Source organism: Chrysochloris asiatica, unplaced genomic scaffold, assembly GCF_000296735.1.
Source record: "Chrysochloris asiatica unplaced genomic scaffold, ChrAsi1.0 scaffold00047, whole genome shotgun sequence".
In the NCBI taxonomy this organism is placed as follows: domain Eukaryota; kingdom Metazoa; phylum Chordata; class Mammalia; order Afrosoricida; family Chrysochloridae; genus Chrysochloris; species Chrysochloris asiatica.
The window spans coordinates 5,914,343-5,932,674 of record NW_006408565.1 but is presented as its reverse complement, the minus strand read 5'-3'; positions in this window follow the sequence as shown (position 1 = coordinate 5,932,674).

The window sequence follows — 18,332 nt, the reverse complement described above, 5'->3', positions numbered from 1 at the left end:
AGATTAAAAATGGCCAATACCAGTCCATTTCAGCTCACTAATGCCTAAGATATTGATGTTTATGCGTTCCATTTCATTTTTGACAACTTCCAACTTTTCCAGATTCATACTTCGTACTTTCCATGTTCTGATTTTCAATGGATGTTTACAGCTGTTTCTCTTCATTTTGACTTGTGCCCCATCAGCAAATGAAGTTCCCATGGGATTTTCTCCCATTAGCTTTACTCCATTCACATCCTCACAGTCAACTCTACTTTGAGGAGGCAGCTCTTCCCCAGTCTCATTTTGAGGGCCTTCCAACATAGAGGGCTTATTTTCCAGCACTATATCTGGCAGTGTTTCTCTGCATTGCATAAGGTTTTCAGTGACTAAATATTCAGAAGTCGTTTGTCACTCTTTCTTCCTATTCTGTCTTTGTCTGGAAGTTCATCTGAAACCTGTCCACCATGGGTGACCCTGCTGGTGTTTAAAATACTGGTGACATAGCTTTCAGAATCACAGCAACTCAAAACCACCATAGTAAGACAAACTCACAGATGAATGGTAGCCGTTTGGTTTTAAGTGGAAACTGTCACTTTAAATTTTGAGGAGATCTGTGCGCATGTGTAGTAGAACCTTCCAGGAGTGTGGGTGGGGTGTCAAAAGTTTTTGCTATCCAATGTGAGTAAAGTTTTGCTAAAGGTAACACAGAAATGGCTACAATTATACATTGACAGAGAACTTCCAGAGGTTCAAGCCAGATTCAGAAGAGGCCATGGAATGAGAGATATCATTGCTGATGTCTGATGGATCTTGGCTGAAAGCAGAGACTGTCAGAAAGATGTTTACCTGTGCTTTATTGACTGTGCAAAGGCTTTTGATTGTGGGGATCATGACAAACTATGGAAACATTGAGAGGCATGAGTATTCTGGAACACTTAATTGTGCTCATGAGGAATCTGTACCTGGACCAAGAGGCAGTTGTTCGAACAGAACATGGGAACACTGAATGTTTTAAAATGAAGAAAGTTGTTTGACAGGGTTGTCTTCTTTCACCATACTTATTCAACCTGTATGCTGAGCAAATAATCTGAGAAGCTGGGTTCTGTGAAGAAAAACGTGGCATCAGGATTGGAGGAAGACTCATTAATAACCTGCGATATGCAGATGATGCAACCGTGCTTGCTGAAAGTGAAGAGGACTTAAAATATTTACTGATGAAGATCAAATAGCATAGCCTTAGGTATGGATTACATCTCAATGTCAAGAAAACAAAAATCCTCACCCCTGGCCAATAAACAACAGTCTCATCAATGGAGAAAAGATTGAAGTTGTCAAGGACTTCATTCTTCTTGGATCAACTATCAACACTCATGGAAGCAGCAGTCAAGAAATCAAAGGACATATTGCATTAGGCAAATCAGCTGCACAAGACCTTTTTAAAGTGTTGAAGAGCAAAGATGTCAGCTTGAGGACTAACGTGCGCCTGACCCAAGCCATGGTGTCTTCAAATAACCTCATATGCATGTGAAAGCTGGACGGTGAATAAGGAAGACCATAGAAGAATTGATGCCTTTTAATTATGGTGTTGAAGGAGAATATTGAAAGTTCCATGGGCTGCCAAAAGAACCAATAGATCTGTTTTGGAAGAAGTGCAGCCAAAGTGCTCCTTGGAGGCCAAGATGGCCACACTTCTTCTCTTTGCTGTCTACATATTGTCAGGAGGGACCAGTCACTGGAGATGGATGTCATGTTTGGTAAGGTAGAGTGTCAGAGAGAAAGAGAATGACCCCCAACAAGATGGATTGGCCAAGTGGCAGCATTGATGGACTCATGGCAACAGTAGTGAGGTTGACTCAGGATCAGGAAGTGTTTTGTTCTGTTGTACATAACGTCGCTATGGGTCGGTACTGACTCGATGGCACCTAACAACAACAACAACCATCCCTACTCTACAGCCATCTCCCATGACTCAGAGTATGCCAGACTCCCTCACTCTGACCTGTACTGCTCCTTAGATGAGATATTTATTCACACATTCATCAGGAAGACAAGTGCTACTCACTTTTTAAGTATCAGGACAACAGTGGCTTCCTCAGGGCGCTCTCCCTGACCACTCCTTCACCCTCATGAAGGCAGAGCCTGGGTTACTTGAGAGCAAGCAATCTGCTATCTCCTGTCTGAGTCATTATTGCTCTCCAAACTTCCCAAGTATGTTTCCACCTCTGGACTTTTACACCTGCTCTTCACTGTGTTCAGAAGACCCAGACATTTCCTGAACTCAGACCCTGACTTACTTCAAATGTCACATTCTCAAAGAGGTTCCCCCAGACCCCTTTCCTCTATTAAATAATGTCCCATATTTCTCAAACCCTTCCTAAGCTTTTTTTCTTTTTTTCATAGTACATACCCCAGCTTGACAGAAGGTTACAGATTTGCTTATTTATCGTCCTTCTCCTCACTAGACTGTGGATTCCATAGAGGCAGGGGTTTATGTTGTGTGTTTTGCTCACATCCATATCCCGAAAGCCTAGAACAGTGCTTGACACACAATAGGAGATCCATACATGTGTTTAATGATGCATGAGTGCATGCATGAATGGATGGGTGGGTAGCGTTAATGACACTGTGCTGTAATCACCAGTTTGTATGCATGTGCCCCAGATGTTGCACATGTGTGAGTGTGCACACACATACACACACACCAGCTGTGGATTCAGTAGGGACAGAGCCCAGGCCTGACAGCTTTAGCAGCTCCAGCAACCAGGTAAGATCTGCTCACACAGAGCTCCTGTGCAGGTGAAATCTGTCTGTGAGGGAGCTGGTGGGGTGGGGGTTGGGGAGGCACTGCTGCGGAAAGTGTAATTTCCTCTCTTCTAAAAGCCTTGAGCAGAGCTGACTCCAGTCATTTGAAGGGCATGTTCAGATTGGAAAAAATTGAAAGCTTATAAACAAATTGAACAATTCACATAAAACCAGTAGACAGCACTCTCCCATGACGAGAGGCACATGGTGTAGAGGAGCCAATCTGGGCTTGAGGGAGGTATGAGGTGGTTTTGTTCCTGGTGGGAGGCAGATTGGGGTAAGGACAGGGAAGAAGCTTCTTCTGCTCTAGGTGCCTGCAAGGAAGTTGTGATGAGAAGTAAACTGGACCCCAGCCACCCTGAGAGTTTCAAATAGACTGGAGAGAAAGATAGAGCCCTGTGGTGGGCTGGGCCTGGCTGGGCTGACAGTCCACAAGGTAGGAGGAGGGCTAGGGGGAGCAGGAGACACAGCACAGGCACATAAAGTTTTCCTACAGTCAGGACCAGCATAGTCTTCCCTCGGCCTCTTGGGATACTACAGGTTCTTTCAGCTCCTTTGTCCATAACTGAAATGGGGATGGTTGGGGAGGGCCTCCAGTCTTCATCTTACCCCTTCTCCACTCCTTCACCTCCTCTCCAAGCAGAACACACGCTTCCGGCCTGTAAATGCCCTCTGTCCATAGATTTCACCCACACGTAGTCTACATCCATGCTCCAGGGACACTCCTTCTGCCCCCTTTCCTGGACACAACACAAGAGTTGTGCCCTCCACACCTGTGCCCTCCACACCTGTGCCCTCCACTCCCTCCAGGCCATGGCTGCTCCGCATCTGGCCTCTCCACTCAGGAAGGGAGAGACAGACTCCCAGAACCTCAGTCACAAACCCCTCACCCCCACCCCCATCCATCACCAAGGCAGGTCATTGCCACCTCCAAATACCTCCAGGATCTACCCATTGTGTTCCCTTCCACAACAACTATGTGATCCAAGCCACCCTTAACTCCTGCCTGAATGCCCCCCTACCACTCCTCCCTGAAACTCTGTTCCCACTCCAGTCTCCAAGGAAGGGCTGGGAGTTGTTCTAGAGAATGAATCACATCAACTTACTTAAAACCATTCAGTGTTGTGGAACTTGAGGAAACCTAATCCTGCTGGCCAAAGCCTAAAAAGCCCCATGGGGTCTGGCTGCTATTTCCCCTCACCACACACTCTGCCTCAGACCCTTCCTTAGTTCCTTATACATACCCCAGAGTCTTTGCACATGCTTTTCCTGCCCTTGGGATCTCGCTAAACTCTGCACCCCTTCAGGTAAAAAACTCCTTCAGATTTCAACTGAACTATCAGCTCCTTAGACCCTCTCCTTCATCTATGGTAGTCTCCTTCATTGTCCTATCACATAGCACATGACACGACCCCATTCTGAGTATAATCGCACTTGTTTATGTGACGTTTCCTGGAATGGCCATGTCCCCTTCCTGATTGTGAATCCAGGAGGGTAGCATGTTCACTTCTCACCCTGGTATGCACCCTGCACACACACCCATGCCCGGTACTCAGTTTATAACTTGACAGGATCCAAGGAACTGTAAGAATGAAGAGGGAGTCAAGAATAAAGCGACCCTTGTCCCTTTAAATAGAATGGAAATAACAGTGTTGTTAATTGTTTTTATTTGGGGGATGTTGGTTTTCATTTTATTTTATCTTTTAATAACTCACGCTGCATAATCAGCTAGTAATTACAGCTTCCATCTCTGGTTTCTGCCTCCCCGACTCCTGCTCAGAGGATGGGAACCATTTCATATTTAATCAGTATTTGAGCTGGAATACTCTCCAGGGAGTGGACTAATGTCGGGGTGTAGAGTTTAATTCTCGGTGATGTTAATTAGAACAGGAAAACAACCTAAGCTCGGAGCAAGACTGTTATGGGACTCCCAGTGCCCAGCATGACAGGTTGCACCTCACTTATCTCATCCCTGCACATGCCCAGTGAACACTTACCTGCTGCACTTCACATCTCTACCTGAGGGAGAACAGAAGGAGCTTGCCCTTCCTGTCTGGGATGGCTCAGCCAAACCTGTCCAGGAGGAAGGGTAGTTACTGATGGCCAGAGGAGGACTCAGTACTCCACCTGAAAACCTTCGTTAGGAATTCTTCTGGAAGTATTCAGGAGGTGGGAAAGTAGGAGGAATAATATTTGTAACATTGAGACATTTCTAGACATTAGCTCTTCCTGTCATCCAGAGGGGATGGGAGAAACCAACCACTATCTGCCTATCTCTCTGTTCTCCCCAGGCTTTCCAGAGCAGCTCCCTACAACCTGCTCCTACTTAGAGAGAGACAAGAAGGGGGAGAAGTAAGAGGAGGGGGAAGGTAAGAGAAATGGAGAAGGAGAGGAGGAAGCAATGGAAAGGGGAATGGGGAAGAGCAGTAGAAGGAGGGAGCGGTGAGGAAGGGCACTGACTTCCTGGGTCCCCATGCCACATCCATCTCACATTCTCTCCTTCATGAAATATGAGCCATGTTCTAGGTTCAATGTAAACTCTAAAATCAATGGTAAGGTCTAATTTTCCTTGCCCAAGATCCTCAACATCGAGAGCAGTGCCCAGCACATAGTAGAAGTTTGTTGAATGAACAAATCAGTGAATGGACAAAAAGAGCAGACAGTGACAGGCAAAGAGAGGGCGTTTTGGGATCAGGTCCACACTAGTGCACACAGATATTGCTCAGAGTGACATCAGGAGAAGAGCTTCACTGTACTCACTGAAATCAAAGTCTTTAGTCAAGGCTTAAGCTTCTTAACAAGATTCCACATGATTGAAAGTAAAGAACACAGGTTTTGGGGCATGGAACATGCCATAGGAGTGCTGGGAAGAGTCAGGAAGAAGTTCATCTTTCTGGTTTTGACTTGTCACAATAACCAGAGTTTCTCAGAAGTAGTGAGTATAATAATAACAAATGCTTACTAAATCCTCATGTGTACTCAGCACTGCTGCCAGGACACAACACACATTAGCCCACTTAATCTTCATCATCCTTCAAGGGCACTATTGTATCATGCTGGACAGGTTGAGCCTCTACTGGTGCATGTGGTTGAAACTTGGGTTCTGGAGTGATTCTGACCTGGTTTAAACATCAACCTGGTGACTCTGGGTCTTTATCTAGATGCCAATCTCTCATCTAGAAATGGGGATGTTGGAGGACACCATAAGGACTGATGGAGTGGTGTTTTGTAAGAACTCAACATAATCCTTGCCAAGTAGTTGTTGTTGTTAAGTGCCATCGAGTCAGTTCCAACTCATAGCAACTCTGTGTAGGGTTTCCAAGGAGTGGCTGATGGGTTAGGACCTCCAACCTTGCATTTAGCAGTTCAGTACTTATCCTACAGTGCCACACGAGCATGCTCAATAAATGGTGGGCTTTTCTTCTTCTTTCTGGTGGTTCATGGAGAGGATGAGGCTTTCCTGCTACCAGGTAGAATCTATAACATTAGAGCTTGGTGAACTACCTCATTGAATTCAAGTACATGACAGTGGTCCAGAAGCAGGAAGGCAAAAACTCACCATAGAGTAGAAATGAAAGTTTCATCCTCCCATTGATGGACAAAGAATCCCTTTTACCCCACAAATGTAGCTTTAAAGACTTTGTTCAAGGGAAGAACAGGAAGTCTGGCCCCTGTTATGGTTTGAACTCTTTCTCCACATAGATGTGTTGGGATTCTAATTTCTATACTTGTGGATGTAATTCCAATTAAGAATAAGGTCATATCAGTGGGTCCTAAATTTAATCATGCCTGATTAGATACAGAAAGGAGTGCAATAGGGGGTTGGGGGCATAGATGTCTTGTAAAGATAAATCACTAAGGAACTCAGGAACACCAGGTTTCCAGAAGCTGGAAGAAACAAGGATCTCTCCCTAAAATCAACAGAGAGAGGGCCTTACCCTATAGCTGGTGCCCTGAGTTCAGACTTCTAGCGACTGAAATGATGAGAAAATAAACAAAACCACCCACTTGTGGTATTTCTGTTATAGCAACAATAGGAAACAATGACAATCCCAAACAGCTCATGGGGGCTGAGGATGTGGTGTTCACCTACTTGTCCTTCCAAAAACTCTACCTTTCTGAGGGGTCTTTCTACTACAGAAGCATGGCCAGGTGAAAGGCAGGAGGGAGTTTGTGGGAGGAAGCAGGTTGTGCAAAGACAAAGCAAGTAAATGAGTGGGAGGCATTTGTTTGTGGGACAGCATCTGGGCCAGTGTGGTCAGACACATAGTGGAGGTGGGGTTACCACTGACAGAGAAGCTGAGGAGGCAGTAAGTTAGACTCTGAGGGACTTCAGGGTCCCCAGGAAGGAAATTGTCCCTGGACCTCATTGTACTGGGGATCATTGATGGACAGGAGGCCCTTAGGAAACCTCGTAGGATATGCACTTGAGAAAGATCATGCTGCTGTTGTTCTGTGGAGGGTGATCTATTTAGATGAGCAGAGAGTAGCCAGGACCAGTTTGGAGGCAGGAACTGTTGCATTCATTAATCCAGACTGGGCATGATAGTTCCCTGGATCAAAGAGGAACACCTGGGATGGATGAAAGGGCTCTGATGGGGAGATAATTAGGAAGATGTGGATGAGAAAGGACTTGGTTATGATCTGTGGGTGTAAGATCTCCAGCCTGTGTGCATGTGAGTTCCCTTTGAGGCCCCTTAGCTATATCACCACTCATTTCTCAAAATGGCCCCATTTAGTGGTCAAGGAATTATGGTACGTTCTGGTGGATTCTCATTAGTCTCAGGGTGAGTCTCCTAAGGGTCCGAGAGACACCCATAAAGAATTATGAGATGGGCAATGGCTATGGTCACCTGGAAACTACTCAGAGACCTGGGGTTCTCTCCTACCTTTTATCCACACACCACAAAGGAAATCATTCCTTTGAAAAGAGAAGTATAACTTGAGGTAAACAGATTAGTAATGGTTATGTTCTAATACTTTATTAATTATGTGTCTTAAATATAGTACATTCAAACCTAGGTATTTAATTTAGATTTATAGGAATAATTTAGATTTATAGAACTAGTTACTATGCATTAAGTACAGAAAATGCTGATTGGTTTTCATAGGCAATATTTATTGAAGGAGAAAAACACAAATCTGTAAAATTTAATTGCCCTTGAGTTTAACTTGAAAGCTGACAGGAAAGCACAGGAGTGGGGCGGATACAGCATATCCTACACCGCATTCTCATCTCTGGTGGATTGTAATTTTGTCCTCTCCTTGCTATTCATTTAAATAAAAACCAGACATCACACCATGAATGAGATACATACCTAAGAGCAATGGAAGATGCTGTCTGAGGCAGTGTCTATACCAGCTTGAGAGTGAAAGGACAAATGGGAGAGAGTAAGGTGTGATGGAATGAGCACTGGATTGAGAGTCTGGAGCCTTGGATTCTACTGCTGACCCCACCAAACTTGAGCCAGCTCACTTATTCAGGAGGATCTTAGAACTGGGAGAGGATGAAGCTAAGATATCTGCTGCAGCTCCAAAGTTTGATGGATCTGGAAATTAAGTTCCACCTCTGGTCGGGGCTGAACATTCAGTTCTCACCTGCTGTTGGATGCCAAGATAGTGACTTGCTCTGTGTCTCTCTCTCACATACCCTTTTGTAACTTTGAAGGGGTCACACTGTTTGGACAGGGTGACCTTTTGGGCCTGCATTGGGCAGGCCTCCCCTCAGTTGAAGTCAGGTCCAAGGCCCAGGACAATGTGGACCAAAGAAACATGAAAGCAGACTGGCTCTGTAATGGGATGTTCATGGTCTGGTTGGTGAAACAAGATGCTCACCTTTCAGAAGCTGGATTTGTGAGAAAACTAGCCCCACCTGGGAGGCCAGAAAGGTTGATGGGAACCACCAGTAGGACTTTTGATGGTTACCCACTCCAACTCCCTTCTTTTCCCACAGTCTAATAATGATAGATGTAAAGAATAGGTCATTTTGTCAGCTCTGCTGCCAGAAGGCAATATGGGAAAACACGTAAGGGTGTAGGTTTGATCTCTGCCAGTAACAACTCTCCCTAAGGTCTCCCCTGACACCTGCAACGGTATTCCAAACACTCCCTTGACTCTTACCTTGGATACCAGGAGCTGGATCTCCTGCTCTAGCCATTGTCAGGATTCATGGACCTGAGAAGCCTCAGCAGGATGGGTAACAGGGAGGACCTGGTCACTGCCATGGGAGATCTGCCTCCCAGGACTATTTATAATGATGATGAAAATACCAGTAGCAAGTTTTGATTACTTACTAGGAAACAAACAGAACATTTCACATAGCAGAAGTCAAAAATTATCAAATAATATCACATGCCAGTAAAATTTTACTGAAGATAATCTTAAAATGGTTACAGCAGTGCATGATCAAGGAGCTTCCAGAAATTCAAACTGGATTCAAAAGAGGACATGGAATGAGGGATATCATGGCTGACATCAGAGGTATCTTGGTTGAAAGCACAGAATACCAGAAAGAAGCTTAGTTGTGCTTTATAGAAGACAGTGTGTGGCTCATAAAAAAGCTATGGATAACATTACAAAGAATGGGCATTCCAAAACATTCAGTTGTGCTCATGAGAAACCTGAATATGGGCCATTGATTGTACAATGATGCAATGTGAAGTCTTTTGACAACTTCTAAGTTTTCTCCATTTATCATGATGTTATTTAATGATCCAGTTGTGAGAATTGTTTTCATTACATTGAGATGCAATACACACCGAAGCCCATAGACTTGATCCTCTTCAGTTAGTATTTCCAATCCTCTTCACTTCCAGCAAACAAGGTTGTGTCATCTGCATATCTTAGATTTGTGATGAGTCTTCTTCCAATTCTTATGTCACATTCTTTTCCATGTAATCCAGCTTTCAGATTATTTGCTCAGCATACAAATTTGATAAGTATGGTGACAGGATATAACCCTGACACTCACTTTTCCTGATTTTAAATAATTCAGTATCCCCTAGTTCTACTCAAACAACTGCCTCTTGGTCTATATTCAGGTTCCTCATGAGCACAATACTTTGGCTCTTGTGGAGTTGCTTTAATTTCTTCAGTTTCAGCCTTAATATGTGTATGTGTAGTTGATGTCTGTTCCACAGTTTTGGCTGATGATAATGAGCTTCTCCACCATCTCTCCCCACAAATGTAGTCAACTTAATTCAATTTGGTGAGTTCCACATGTATAGTTAGCTTTATGATATTGAGAAAAGGTATTTGCAATGAATAAGTCATTGTTGTTGTTATTAAGTGGCATTGATTCAATTCTGACTTATAATGATCCTAGGTAGAGTTTCAGAGATTGTACATCTTTGCTGGAGGAGAAAGACTCATCTTTCTCCCATGGACTGGCTGGTGGGCTTAAACTGATGGCCTTGGTGATAGAAATGGCATGGGAATTTGCATGATAGAATTTTACAAGACCAATGACTTACTCAGAGTTCAGAGTCCAGATTGTTGTACAAAATCAGCACACTCTGATTTTACATTGGTCATGTACAATTCTATCATGCAATTTTCCATGTTATTTCTATCACCAAAGCCATAGTTTACAATTTTCACATTCCAATCACCAGTAATTTATTAATGCATCTTGATTGCAAGTTTGATCAATTCCAGACTGAAAAGTTGGTAGAATTCTTCAATTTCATCATCATTGGCTTCAGTGATTAGTGGGTAAATTTAAGTCATAGTTGATTTAACTTGCCTTCCTTATAACTATATGGATATTATTCTATCACAGAAAGCACTGTATTTCAAGACAGATCTTGAAATGATCCTTTTGACATTGAATATAACACCATTCCTTTTCAGTTTATAGTTCCTGGTATAGTAAACCATATGATTATCCAATTCAAAATGGTCAATACCAGAGACTGTTTTAGCACTAATTCCTAGGTTATCGATCTTTATGCATTCCATTTCATTTTTGACAACTTCCAATTTTCCTAAATTCATCCTTCATGCCTTCTATATTCCAAATATTAATGGATGTTTGCAACTGTTTATTCTAATTTAGAGCTGTGCACCATAAGTAAGAGGACCAGAAGGACACAGAAGAGCAGGAATGGAGAGCAGATAAACAGACAAATGATGTGCACAGTGATTTGGGAATTTTGTAACAAAAATAAATGTGTTACTTACCAGCTGTCTGACCTACAGCAAGCACTTAACCTTTCTGAATATGCGTTTCCAAATTCAGATTAAATCAATTGCCATTGGGTCAATTCTGATTCATAGTGACCCTATGTAGGGTTTCCAAGGCTGTAAGACTTTACCAGGGCAGAAAGTCTCATCTTTCTCCCACAGAGGAGCTGACAAATTAAAGTTGCTGAATTTGCAAGTAGCAGCCCAACACATAACCCGTGACACCACCATATGTTGTTGCTGGTAAGTGCTGTTGAGTCTGTTTCGACTCATAGTGATTCTGTATAGGGTTTCTGAGGAGCAGATGGTGGGTTTGAACCACCAACCTTGTGTTGCTTATCCTACAGTGTCAATAGACAAGCTTATAAAAGTGCCTGACACAGAGCATGGCCGATAATATTCCTCACAATATAGAAGCTTCCATTATTAGATGCACCATAGTGTGCTCTATGACCTTGAACAAGTGCCTCTGCTTCTTTGGGCTCTGTTTTCTCACCTGTTAAATGAATGAGAATGGACTAGTGGCTCTCCAAGGTCCTTACAGCTTTGATGAGCTGTGTGGCTGTGAATCATCTCTTAAATGAAATGGACAGGCTGATGCTAGAAGGAAGAGTAGAAGAAGGATCTGATTGCTGGAAAGGAGCCCAGGGAAAGAGGGGGAGAGAGATAGTTTGATTGTGCCTGAGTGTTCTGAGTTGTGCACTTTGCTGGAGAGCATGTTCAAATGACAAACAGATCATACTTCAGTGCCTTTAATGTTTCTTACAACTCTTGGCTAATGTCGCCCCTGGCAATTGCAACGGTGGTCTCTATTCACTTTGATATGTTCACTCTCAATACCACTCAGACAACAAGAAATTGCCTGAGGTAATGTGTTCTACATGCTGTGGAGGGGAAGAAAAGCAGCCTTATATTAAATATATCATGAAGATTAGCTTCCAAGATTCTCAAGCTTTCCAGGCATCTGAGCACCTGAGCTTGAGAATCTTCCTGTTTGTATTGGAATCATGAGTTGAGATCTTTTGGGACTCAAGTTAAGGAGCTAGCTAAGTGATTAGATGCTTATGGGATGGTCTCTGGACTTGATGGCTACTGTCAGTATGGGACCCAGATGGAGTAACTCACCTCCTCCTCCTGCCTCATCTGGAAGAAACTTAGAAACAGCTAGTGGGTACAAAACTTCAGAATCACATTATTGTGAGAGGGAAACTGAGGTCCAGAGAGGTCACGTAGTATGGTAAGGGCTAGAACATTAAGTCTAATAGCTTTTCCAGTACACTGACTCTGTCCCAAGGCAGAATTTATCAGCTTTTCCATTCATTCATTTAGTTACTTATTAATTTTTTTGAGTCATGATTGAGCTTCTACTGAGAGCTAAACCCACATCCTGGTGAACAGAAGTGAAGACAAAAAGGGCCCCACCCTCCTGGGGCTCCAGGCTGGTCCTCTGGGCCCCACTGCCACCTGAGACTTTCTGAGATGACCTACCACTGTGTGATTTGAGCTGTGTTGAAGGAAGGAAGGCTTATCTTCTTCCTTCAATGGAATCTCTTCACAGTTCCACTGTGTTATCCGTTTCTTTGTTCCCAGGGCTCAGGACTCCTGGTGTGGCACAGTAGGATGAGCACTTGACCCCACAAGGTCAGTCTGAACCACAAGTTTGGTGGCTCAAACTCACCATACACTCCTCGGAAATGTTATACAGGACCACTATGAGTCTGAACTTGATGGCACTTAACAACAGGGCCAGCCAGGGTCAGCTGTCAGTAATGGATGGTGAACCAGGAACCCAAAGAGGAGCAGGTTTTGGAGAGGGAGTAGGAGTTTGGCTTCAGGTAGGAGTTTTGGAGAGGGAGTAGGAGTTTGGCTTCAAGAAAGCAGTGACTCAGTTCTCCCTTTATCCCACCCCCTTGTTGCTGTTGTTAAGTGCCGCCAAATGGATTCCGACCCATAGTGACTCTGTATAGGGTTTCCAAGGAGCTTGAACCACCGACCTTGTAGTTCAAATGACTTTTCCGTCTGATGCACACAGCACGACACCAGGACTCCCTTAAGAATCATTAAATTAAATGACATTACGAACCACTTCAGACCAGTGGGAATCACAACATTTTGAACCATGACATCAATCACCCTAACCTCAGTGCCTGTGGAGGTGTCTGTCTTTCTACACTTTGCTGAGAGCTCCTTGTGCAAGCATGGGGTCCAATATGTGCAGCATTTGTTCCCAGGTCAGAGCCTGATACATGGTAGGTGCTCAGGAAATGTTAGATGAACAGAACAGAGCGGATGAGTATTCACCAGGTTCTCCCTCTCCATGCACCGTTCAGGCCGGGCAGATCTATTGATGGAGGATGAGAGGTCGGTAAATGGAGATATAATAAAGCAAATCTTTATTTGGCACTTAGAATGCAAGACTTATCAGCCTACTAATAGCGTAGTGGTTATGAATTGGGCTGCTAATCTCACAGTCAGCAGTTCACAGTTCGAAACTACCAGCTGTTCTGCAGGAGAAAGATGAAACTTTCTACTCCCGTAAAGATTTACAGCCTTGGGAACCCTGTACAGGGTCGCTATGAGTTGGAACCGACTCCATGGCACATAACAACAACAATGAAGCCTGTGGAGTTCTGGCATGGCACTGTTGGTTAATGCGCCAGACTGCAAAGCCGTTTGAACTGCAAGGTCGGTGGTTCAAGCTCACCAGCTGTTCCTTGGAAACCCTATACAGGGTCATTATGTGTTGGAACTGACTCAACGACATTTAACAACAACAACCAAGGCTGTGAGGTAGGCACAATCAACACCCCCACTTTAGAGATGAGAAGATGGAGGCTCAGAAAGATTAAGTAACTTTCTCAAGGTCTCAGGGCTCTCGAATGTCGCACAAACAGCAGCAAACCGAGAAATCTTTAAATCACATCACACCATTCACCTGCTTAAAACCCTCCAATGACCTATTGCTCTATGAATACAAACTGAATGTCTTGCCATGACCTTCACAAACCTGGCAGCTACCCCTTCTGTCCCTCCTGCTTACTTCTTGACTCACTTTGGCTTCATTTCTTTTCCTTATCATTCTTTGCCACCTCAGGACATTTCCACTTGCTGTTACATATTTCTGGAACACTCTTCCCAGCTCTTTCTGATTGTCCAGGTTACATAGTCCTCCTCTGAGAGGCTCTTCCTGACCACCTAAATTGGTCTCTGCATTGCATTCTGGATTAACGCTCAGTGTATATCCTTCCATGTATGTTTCATTGCTTACACACTGATGGCTTGTTGTCTGCATCTTTAACCAGACCAACAGGGAAGGAATCATGTGGATCCTTCACTTCTGTGTCCCCTTTCCTGAATGCAGTAGCTAGTGCTTTGTAATAAACCACCCCAAAACTCAGTGCTTAAAATAATAATTTATTCCCAGTGTAGTGGTTACGAATCGGGCTGCGAGCCACAAGGTCAGCAGTTTGAAACTACCAGCTGTTTCACAGGAGAAAGATGAGGCTTTCTGCTCCTGTAAATATTTACAGCCTTGGAAACCCTGTACAAGGTCGCTATGAGTCGGAGCCGACTCCACGGCACATAATAACAACAACAACATGTATCCCAGTCTGGCTATTATAAGTGGGTCAGCTATTATAAGTGGGCTCGTCTAGGGGACCGTGCTTCAAGCTGCAGGCCTGGCAGGGCTTGTCTCTTTGCTGTGCATTGGACTCAGGCCTGCCACATGTATCACGCATTGTCCTGAAACAAATGGGCTAGCCAGGGCATGTCTTTATCATGCTGATAGCAGGAATGTGAGAGGGCACATGAAAACACATGATGTGTCCTAGAGCCTAGACTCAGTCAGCTCTGGCACCATGTCACATTCTGAAATAGGTCACATGGTCTTTTTCTTACAGTAAAAAGGCAAGAAAAAATCACTGTTTCCAGTTGGGGGAACTATGAAACCACATGACAAGGGGCATGGGATCCAAGGAGTCTAGAGGGAGTGAGCCTAGTGACCTCTTGGGCAAAGCTGAGGATGACACTGACTTTGTTCTGGTGGGTCTGAACCTCTATCCTGCAGGTATTTTGATTACTACTGCAACTGCTGCATATTGTCCCCAATGTGAATATTGTCCCTGATCTTCACAGATGGGTATTATGAAACCCACTTGACAGATGAGCAAATGGAGGCTCAGAGAACTGACAACAGTTGTTGAATGTCTACAGTTAGGAAAGAGTCCTTCTGAACAAGAATCCATATCATCTGACTCCAAAGCCAGCGCTGTGTCTACTCAGCAGCCAGAGTTCATCCAAGCCTGGGTCATGTTCACAGCTTCAAACCCATCACCCAGAAGCAGGCTGCCCCCAGTATCTGCCCTAGTCAGCACTCCCTGTAACCTCATCATTACCAGTCTTAGCAGTCCTGAGAGGGCACACAGCAGGCCTGCAGCAAACATTGCAGGATGCATCATGTCTGTTGCATCTACACATTGGGTGGGGGTGGGTGGAAGGCTGAGTCAGTGGGGGCCCAGAAGCTGAGAAAGCTTCTTTAAGAAGAAGGAAGCAAGCCTAACTAAGCTCCCCTCCTACTCTCCTTGTGGAGGGAAGAGCCAGACTGCCCAAGAATGTCATTGTCTGCTCATTTCAAAGTGAACACTGAGGCTTTCTGGGGCCCCATTCATTCTCTTAATGCATTCTCTGTGTGAAGAGAGCTAGGGGCAGAGTCCCCTCTGTGAGCTTCCATCCGTGACTGTCTCCTCCAAGTCAGAGAAAGTGCTTCTGTTTCAGAGATTCCCTGCAGAACCTGCCTCTCCTATCTACATCCTACCCACCCCTCCTGTTGTGGTCTCCTCTGATACTTGCCCCTCCCATCTCAGTCCTTTGAATGTGTGGGCTCCCTCTTGAGTCTCTCTTCTTGGCCTCTCCTCTCACCTCCTCCTTCAGATCTATCTTAAGAACTATCTGGCTGCTCTGAAGAGATAAGGATTTTTGTGAAAACTGGTCTAGAAGAGGCACTAAAGAACCTCTGCTTTTCATTCAGCTAACTCCTCTCAGGGTGCTTTACAAAGTGATGCTTGGGAGGAGACTGAGAGCATCTGGATTGTTGACTGACTCCGTTTTTTCCCTTCACTTTACAGATGGGGACACTGAAGAGCTACATCATGATAAATACTCACTAACATCAGGACTTCACTCAGCTTCCCAAGCGCTTCTCCACGCGACAAAACCCAACCCAACCCAGTGCCTACCAATTAATTCCGACTAATGGTGACCCTGGAGTCCTGGTGTGGTGCTCTAAGATAAGTACTAGACCACAAGGTCAGTTTGAACTGCAAAGTAGGTGGTTCAAATACACCAGCTGCTCTTTAGAAACCCTATACAGAGTTACTATGCGTCGGAACTAACTCAATGGCACTTAACAACAACAACAAATGGTGACTCTGTGTGTTGGAGATGAGAACTGAGATTGCAGGGTTTTCTTTATGGAAGCAGGTTTTCCTTGGCACCACTAAGTGGGTTCAAACTGCCAACCTTTAGGTTAGTGGCTGAGTGCAGACCATTTGTGCCACCCAGAGACTCTCTCCATTAGTACTTCATATTTCATGGGGCCCTATCAGAGCACTGCGAGGCTGACTAGACAAGACTTATGTCATTCCAATCTATGGAGGTCCAGAGAGGGAAATTAAGTATCCTCGGTTCAAAGAGAAAGTGGGAGACAGAGTGGAACAAGAATGACATCCTCTAATGTTTCCATCCTTGACCACATTTCTCCCTGGACTAAACAGGTAGAAAGGAGATGGAAGGCAGTGAGGTTTGTTTCCTACCAGCTAGTATTCTCTCTTCGTACTCCCTGCCCCACCAAACCTCAGCCCTGGCCCACTGTGATAAACTGCTTTCTCTACTCTGAGCTTGGAATAGCCGCTGAAACAACTGTGTTGAGGACAGGCCCCACTGCCTGGTGAGCTTTCTGCTCACAGTAGATCTGCAGCCATTGCTGTGAGATTCTTCTGCGTCTGTTGTAGCTGCACCTGAGCTAGCAGGAACTTACCAACTTGAGTAAAGAGTAAAAGGCATATAAATTCATTTTACTAAATTCATTTCCTCTGGGAAGAGGAAGCTTGCTCAGGAATGCCATTTACTGTTCATCTAGAAACTGAACACTGCCATCTGACATTAGCTTCATCCAGCCCTCCTCTGATCTTCCCTTTTCTCTAGTCTGTTCCCTGTCCCTTTATCATAAAAATGTGTCCCAGACTTCTGCCCTTCTCTAGTCTCCTACCCAGCCTCCTGGATCCTAACTTGGTGCCAAGATTGAAGAAATGAAGCCAGGAGAAATAATGTCCCTTTTTCCTTATCGACTTACTTCACACATCTCAGGATCAGAGGAGCCCTCCCCTGGTAGAAGACCCATCCCTTGAGTCATCAGTGGATCCTATCTCCTTCTATCTCTCAGTGACCTGACTTAGTCAAATATTTTCATTTTCTTCCATTTCTTCAGTTCCTTTTGAAATCCCTTGGCTCTCAAACCACTGTTCTCCCTTTTATCGGCTGCAATGTTTGAAAATAACGTCCTGCCTCCCATTCACACACTGAGCTAGCTGCTTGAATAAGTCATTGCCCATGCATGCTTCTTGCTTATTTTCCAAGGTCCACCTAAGCATCAACTCTTCTAAAACATTGTAGCACATGCTGTTGTTCCCTCAACCCAGTTCTCCTTGGCCCATTCTAAGTGGACTTGAAGCGAAAGCAGTTTCTGGCATGCTGACTGTTGTTGTTGTTAAGTACCGTGGAGTCGGTTCTGACTCATAGTGACCCTGCACAGGGTTTCAGAGGCTGCAAATCTTTATGGGAACAGAAAGCCTCATCTTTTTCCCACCAAACAGCTGGTAGTTTCAAACTGCTGACCTTGAGGTTAGCAGCCCGATTCATAACCACTACACTACCAAAGCTGACTGTGGCTCTCCTCAAATGCCCACTTGTCTTCCTGTGGACTTTCTCTGGTACCATGGAAGTTTGCCTGTCTGAGTAGGAACATCATTAACGTTGGTGTTGTCATTAAGTGCTATTGACTCAGTTCTGATTCATAGGGTTTCCAAGGAGCAGATGGCGGGTTTGAACCATCAATCTGTGGTTAGCAGCCCAGTGCTTCCCCTACAGCATCACACCAGGAGTCCATAAAAGTTGTTGTTAAATGCCGTCAAGTCAGTTCCGACTTATGATGACTCCCTTATAGGGTTTCTGAGGAGCAGCTGCTTGGTTTGAACAGCAGATCTTGTGGTTCAAAGTCCAGTGCTGATCCTACAGTGAGACAGTTGTTGTTGTTGTTGTTAAGGGACGTCGAGTCGGTTCCGACCCATAGCGACCCTGTACAGGGT